The sequence below is a fragment of the Dipodomys spectabilis genome, unplaced genomic scaffold (genome assembly GCF_019054845.1).
Source record: "Dipodomys spectabilis isolate Male_0828 unplaced genomic scaffold, ASM1905484v1 ptg000691l, whole genome shotgun sequence".
In the NCBI taxonomy this organism is placed as follows: domain Eukaryota; kingdom Metazoa; phylum Chordata; class Mammalia; order Rodentia; family Heteromyidae; genus Dipodomys; species Dipodomys spectabilis.
The window spans coordinates 188,389-195,989 of record NW_024871368.1 but is presented as its reverse complement, the minus strand read 5'-3'; positions in this window follow the sequence as shown (position 1 = coordinate 195,989).

Here is a 7,601-nt window from a genome sequence, read left to right as displayed (position 1 = left end):
CCCAGTGTGTGTGGGTGCCCAGTGTGTGAAGGTGCGCAGTGTGGGGGTGCCCGGTGTGTGGGGGTCCCTGGTATGGGGGTACCCGGTGTGAGTATGCCTAGGGTAGGGGTGCCTGGTGTGTGGGGGTGCCCGGTGTGTGGGAGTGCCCAGTGTGGGGGTGCCCAGTGTGTGTGGGTCCCTGGTATGGGGGTACCCAGTGTGAGTATGCCTAGGGTAGGGGTGCCTGGTGTGTGGGGGTGCCTGGCGTGGGGGTACCCGGTATGTGGGAGTGCCCAGTGTGGGGGTGCCCGGTGTGTGTGGGTCCCTGGTATGGGGGTACCCGGTGTGTAGGGGTGCCCGGCGTGGAGTGCCTGGTGTGGGGTGCCCAGGTTGGGAATGTCCAGCAGGAGTGCGCCACCCCCTTCCCCTGGGCTGCTGGCAGAGATCGGCGTGCGTGGGAGGGCACCATCATTCCCCCAGAGGAAGCTGGCTGTGGCCACAGGCCCTTGAAGCCTCGGCTCTGGGTGAAGGTAGGCTCTGGCAAGCTGCTACTCTGCCTGCCTCTGGAGGGTGTCTGCAGGTGGATTTTTGGTAGTGTTTATTTTGTGCCTTCCTCTGCTACCTGTCCCTCATTAGTCAGTAGAACCTTTTTCCTTCTTTCTTTCTTTTTCTTTTTGTGTGGCACTTGAGCTCCGGGACTGGCCTTTTCTACAGCCTGGCCCTCCACCACTTGGGACGCCAGTCTCTTTTTGTTCATTAATTGGCTGGTACTCCTCCAGGGCTCAGCCTCCCAAGTAGGATTACAGGCGTGAGTCACCATCTCCTGGAAATAAGATACATTTTTATGGAGGAAAAATCCACTTTCAATGAAGCTTATAGCTCACTGAGTGGTTTTGGTAAACGTGACCCCTTTGTGTCTCCTCTACATTGAATAATAGAACGTACCCTGCCTTTCTGTCCCTACCTGGCCTAGAGCTTCATATAAATAGAATCACACACAAAAGAGTTCATTATGATGCCCAGATTCCTCCTCATTTTGCCACTACTCACTCTATTGCTGCGTGGTCTTCTGTTGGGTGGACAGGCACTCTGTTCATAGAGTACACACTGAGATTGTTTCTAGATTTTTTTTGGGGGGGGGGGGTCCGGTCATGGGGCCTGAACTCTGGGCCTGGGCGCTGTCCCTCAGCTCTTCAGCTCAAGGCTAGTGCTCTACCACTTGAGCCACAGTGCCACTTCTGGCTTTTTTCTTTTTGCTTATGTGGTGCTGAGGAATCGAACCCAGGGCCTCCTGCACGCAAGGCAAGCGCTCTACCACTTAGCCACCTTCCCAGCCCGTTTCTAGATTTTTTCCACTCAATAAAGCTGTTAGGAATAAAGCCTTGAATGTTATGAGTATTTTGTCTGTTTCTCCTGGATAACTTCGTGGATGTAGATTGGACTTGATGACAGTGCCAAACAACTTTCCAGAGTGGCTGGGCCATCCATATGAGAGCTCTAATACTACAGACAGGCAGGAGGCACCAAATCCTGTCCTTGCAGTTGATTGGCATTTCCCTCGTCCCTGGTTAGAGGGGCTCTGTACACCCTTACAGCTGCTTGCACTTACACACCCCCAGAGGGCGTGCTTGAGAGGGAGTGCCCACTTAGTAAAATGTACAAAAAGGGTGTGGGCCAAGGCAATGGGTGGGCCTGGGCGGCATCTCCGCCCGCCGGCGTGGCGGTCCAGCGGGCAGGACGACCAGCTGTGTAGTCACAGCAGGCTTCCTGGGAGAGGAGAGAGCAAACTGAAAAGAGGAGGGAAACGGAAAGCATTCCTGGGAAGGCACTGCCACACAGGCACCTGACCACCAGCGAGGCTCTTTCTGGGTGGGGATCATAAGCAGGTCACCGCTGCCTCCTCACCCAGCCATCTGTGTCTGTGTGTGTTTGTCTGCCGGTCTCTTTCTCTCTCCCTCTCTGGCTGGCTCCGGCTCCCTGACTCTAGGAGGTCTGGAGCTGCATTCATCCCCAGAGTTAAGATGGAGGTGTGGCCTTTCCAGGGACAGGTGATCTGCCACCTGGAGTTCCCATGACCGCCTCTGGCTCTACTGTGTCACTGTTTATGCAGTGGCAAGGGTACAGAGAGAGGGAGGAGATGTCCATTAAGGCCAAAATAGCAATACATGATGCATGGTACAAAATGGCTAGCTGCAGTTTGGAGTATTTCCATAGTCCACCTTAAGACAGACAAATTGTAATGTTTCTTTGAGAACTGCTGGGCAGTCCATTAATTTCAGTGATGTGGTATCTTTGTGGTTTCTGCCCTGAGGTGCTCAGGTTGTCTCTATTAGACCTGTGCAGAGTAACAGCGCAGTAAAAACGAACATCTTGAGGGGAAGAGTGTAGAGCTAGGGAGTCCAGTGACTGAGTGAGCAGGGACGAAGCTGCTGAGTGTTAGGCAGGTTTCCCGATGGCCGGGGAGGCTGTTGTGACCCCGTAGGTGCACCTGTTCCTGGGTGCAGGCTCCCCAGCAGGCCCTGAGCCCGGGACAGATACATTGCACAGCAACTACACATTCCTTCTAACGGGCATCCCTGCTTCCCCTGAAAAGGATCAAAAGGGGACTAAGGGTATGGCTCTAGTGATAGAGTGAGGGCCTGGCACGGGAGAGGCTCAGAATCCAATCCCAGAACTGCAAAGAAATTAAGAACAAACGAGCAGTGGAGCCAAGACTTCCAGGCAGCGCTGCCCAGTGGAAGCGAGGTTGTGGCACTGCACCCCTGGGTTGGGCACCTGTGAAGGCCAAAACCCTGGGGGGGGGGCGCGTTAACTCCCATTTCCTGCCTGGGGAGCAAGAAGTGTTTCTTGTTTCTATTTCTCCCTACTGCAATCCTGTAATTACAATAAACCCTTGCTAAAGCTTGAGAGGCAGAGGGAGAACCCTAGAGGTTGTATTCCAGATGCACATAACAGCGATGGGCCTGAGCACAGCTCCTGGGCCTGTGTGAACACCCAGCCCAGTTAGCTCTCCCAAGGCCCCCCAGCCCCCAGCAGGCTGCGGACGCTGAGGAAAGAGCTACGCCTGGTGAGGGCAGCTTACTCAGCAATTTGTGCATGCACCCAACACACACTGTGTGCACATGCTCATACGCATGCTTGCACACATGCATGTGGCTCACAGGGTGGCTCATAGGGTTGTAACTCACCAGGGCGGCTCACCCGGGTTTTGTTTGGGTGCCTTGGCTGGCTAGCCAGTACTCCCTTCCTCCTCCACCTTCCATGTGCACCCCTCCCACAGCTCACGCCGTTGGGGAAGATGACCTTCACTGCACCCAAGAGCCCTCCTCCAGTCAAGGGCCTCGGAGCAGTTGCCTTCCCGGCTGGTGTCTCCCCAAGTTCCCCAGAAGCAGCTGTGCTCCTGTCGCCTGAGCAGGCATGGGATGGGGTGGCCTGGGCTCAGAGTGTGTGTGTGTGTGTGTGTGTGTGTGTGTGTGTGTGTGTGTGTGTGATAACCAGAGGAAGATGTGACAGAGGAAAGAGCCTGCAGGAAGGCTCAGCCAGAGGACAGCTACTGGCAGGCCTGCACCCTCTCCTCAATCACCATGGAGTCTGCAGGCCTACTCAGAGCTTGCCCAGCCACACACTCACCCCGCGGCACTGCACCCCTTCCCCCAGAGCTCCCTCATGGGGGCGGGCTGAGTCTGAGAAGTCATCCACAGCCCCAGCGCCCCCTGCCTGTGGCCCTCCTGGGCCTGGGGGGTGGGTGGTCCCCCGGTCAGAGCCCTCCGAGGTGTCCTGGCCAGCAGTTTGGAAGGACCCGTCTCAAATGTTTTATCTGCGTTAACGACAGGATACATTTCAAGACATGTGTCCTCAGGCAATGTCCTGCAGACAGCAGAGTGCCCCCACCTACCTCAGGCTCTGGCTGTGGCCTCTTGGTGTGGCCAAGGGATTCAGCAACATGAGGAGGGGGGCAGCAGCTGCCTGCACCACACGGCAATCTGTTTTACAGGGAGTATTTCATTTTATTCAGCAGAATACGGCTAAAATAACAATAAAAACAGGCATGTAAACAATGGCATTTATCAGATACCTGATTGTATGTGCTACCACTTTATACGACTGGCAGTGAGCTAGGACTAGGTTTACCACACACACACACACACACACACACACACACAGAATGGATCATGTCTGACATCATGATGCCCACTGTAGGACTGCCATCATACCATGGCCTACCATTGCTGGACATCTCTTTCCATGCATGGGCCATAGCTTTCCTCATCACTCAGTGTCCCCACACACTGGTATTGGAACTGGGGCAATGTAGCATTTCCGCTGCTTAATTACAGACAGTCTCTCAGACTTCTCTGCTAGGGCTGGCTTACAAGCTAGTTGTCCAGGCCTTAGCCTCCTGAGTAGCCAAGGTTGTAGGCAGGAGTCACCAGGGTCCAGCCAGAGAATCCTCAACCGTCAACCCCATGGCAGTTTTCTCTCTGGGTGGAAAGCCTGGGAACCACCTCGTACCGTCTCCCTTGACTCTCCAAGCCATACTGGATGCTACCACACTGAGGGTCTACATTTGCATATTTTTTCTCCTTTTGTCTCACCACGTAGCCTGAGCTGGCTTTGAACTCATGATCTTCCTGCCTCTCCCTCCCAAAGGCTGAGGTTATAGGCATTTATTACCACACCTGGAGCTTCACCTCAGGGCCTCTCGCTGGGCTTTTTTGCTCATGTCTGGTATTCTGCCACTTGAGCCATGCCTCTACTTCTGGTTTTTTGCTAGTTGTCTGGCGATAAGCAACTCTTGGAATTATCTGTCTGGACTGATTCCAAGCCACGGTTCCCAGACCTGAGCTTTCTGTAGCTAGGAGTCTAGGCACCGGTCACCAGTGCCTGCTGCATGCCTGCTTCTTACCACCTCTCCCGGGCCTCCGCCATCCAGCCGTCTCTCCTTGTGGTGTCAAGAGCAGGGTCGTTGCCCCCCCCTGCTGTAACTTCATTTCCTTAGCGATGATGAGGCCAAGCAAGCACGCACTAGCTTTGCGCAACCGGTGTCCCATGGAAACTTCCACTACAGGGGTGTCTGAAATGGCTTCGCTGTGCCTCTGAAGAGAACTTAAGCTGCCGTATGTCCACTCGGATTAGGCTGCTGGTCTGCGGCCTTCAATCTCTGGATGGGGAACAGAGGAACAGGGTCCTGATGGAGAAGGGCCTGCCTCTCCGACCCCCACCCCCCCATCCCCCCCCCCCAGTCCACAGACTTCCTGTCACCAGGGTGTGAGGGACCGGGGTCTGGACAGAGGACATGACAGGGACATCAGAGCAGCTTGGCCAGTTCCAGGCCCACGCATGGTCTTAGTGGAACAGGCATCTCTGGACAAGCCCACACTGTCCTGCCGCCGGGCCCTTCCGGAACATGCAGCTGTGCTGAACCTCACACATAGAGGCTTAGCTGCTCTCAGGCCACAGCCCATGGCCCCAGTCCAGGTCCTGGGGAAGGCCTCAGTGCCGGTGCCCTGCGCCCGGCGCCCTCCGAACCCCGTGCCTCACCCCTCCCATCAGTATCTTAGATGGCAATCTTTGTTGATAGAAATCCAACTCCACATGCTTTGCTTTCTTCTTTGATCCTTGCTGAGATTAAAGATGAGGTCCCAGGGGAATGTTGCAAGTTCGGGGGCGGGCTCTCACGCGTGGGGGTGCGTGAGCCCTGCTGCCTGCTGCGTGGCAGGGACAGGGACTCATGGCTGCCTTACTGGCCCACACTGGGCCCCACCCCACACCTACGGCACCCAGGCTAGCGTCGGCATTCACGTTGCTTTGCAGCCTGCGCGTTGTCTGGTGTGGGCTCCACTCTGCGCATCAGGTGGCTCCCAGCACCCAGTGATTCCACACTTGTGCTGGAAGAATCTACACAGGCCCCAGGAGCCCCATGGAAGCCCAGGCCTGCTCAGCGCTTGCAACTTGTGAAATCCTGGTGGCAGCAAAGGTCTGAAGATGTCACTCAATCTGGAGCTCAGTTCTCCTCACTTCGTCCTTATCCATGTCCTCCTCTTCCTAGTGATGTGAGCTCCCCGAGGCGGCTGCCTTGTCTGACATCTAGGATCAGATTACTTGCCCCAAGGGGTGGTAAGCAAGCACGCTGGACAAGCAGGCAACTTCTGGTCCCTGCATGTCCAATCCACGTGCCCTGGTGCTAATACTTGCTCACTGCCACTCCCACAGAATGGCTGGTCACAATGTAACCGGGACGTACAAGAGGGGAGGGGATGAGGCTGGGCGGTAGGGACAGAGTGAGGGGGCCAAGACCTCACACAGTCCTTGGGTCCACACTTTCTGTGCTCCTTCATGACCTTCAGTTGATTGAACTCCCGGTCAGTCACAGCCCAAAAGCCCCCGTGGAAGTCCCCTGCTCTGGACGGAGAGGCAGCTTCCCAGATGAGCACCAAGGCCCTGGGGCTGGCAGTCCCCGGACCATAATGTATCTCCGGAAGACCCCACTCTGTTCATGTGTGTCCTTCTGTCCACTGGAGGACCCTCACCTCGCAGGGTGGGCCCTGCAGAGTACCGGCAGGACCTTCCCGGGGTGTTACCAGGCATGAGAGTCTGAGGGTGGCTCCTGTCTGGAGGAGACCTGGAAAGCCCAGAGCAGCCAGAGGCTCAGATGGGCCCCCCACCACATCTCAGATGCCAGCCTGGTCCTGTGGCGGCCAGGGACACAGAGACAGGGAAGCGCCGGTACCTCTGACTGACAGTGGTGCTGTGGAGGCCGGGCCTGCCTGGGGTGGCAGGTGTGAAAACGCACCTGAGCGGTGCACACTGCATAGTGGAGGCCACTGCAGCCACAACGGCCCCGGCCTGTGCCGCTCAGCCGTGGACATGACCTTTTTTTTTGTTTTGTGATGTTGAACTCACCCTGTACAAGCACAGGGTTGACCTGGGAGACACTGTCGTGTGTGTGTGTGTGTGTGTGTGTGTGTGTGTGTGTGTGTGTGGTTGTCACACTGAGAGAGCATGCTGTGGCCGTGGCACGCCCCCTAACATCCACCCTGCCTGGCACAGGCCCTCCCAGGTGGCCAGGCCCGCATGCCCACCGATGGTGCTGCAAAGACCCCCTCAGCCCTGTGCTGGTCACAGAACGACTCCCCATGGACAGGAAGGCCTCAGGATCCACAAATGCCACCGGTGGCCCCATCTCTGCCCAGGCCTGGCCCGGCCAGCCTGGCCCAGCCCTACCGAGGGGACAGGCTCTCCACACCCACCAGAATGCTGGCTCTCCTGGCAGCCGGGGAGGGAGGGCCTCCTGGCTGGGTGGAATGACTCCTCTCCAGAATCTCTGGAACCCGCGCCCTGCGCCAGCCTGGAGGAGCTGTCTGGAGCCTCTTCCCTGATGACTGCTCCACACCGCTCACCCTGCTGCACACCAGCTGTTGGCCACCAGCCCAGATCCCGGGGCAGGAGGGTGCGTCCACTCCAGGTCAGAGAGAGGTTGGTAAGAGGGGTGCGGGTTAGAGCTGAGCTGACGCACCCCACCATGTCTGTTCCGGGCCAGTGCCGCCGCCGCCCCTTTAAGACGGGTCTTGTCATTCCCCCCCACCCACGCGGAGCCCCCCGAGGGTCGTGAGGAGGGAGGT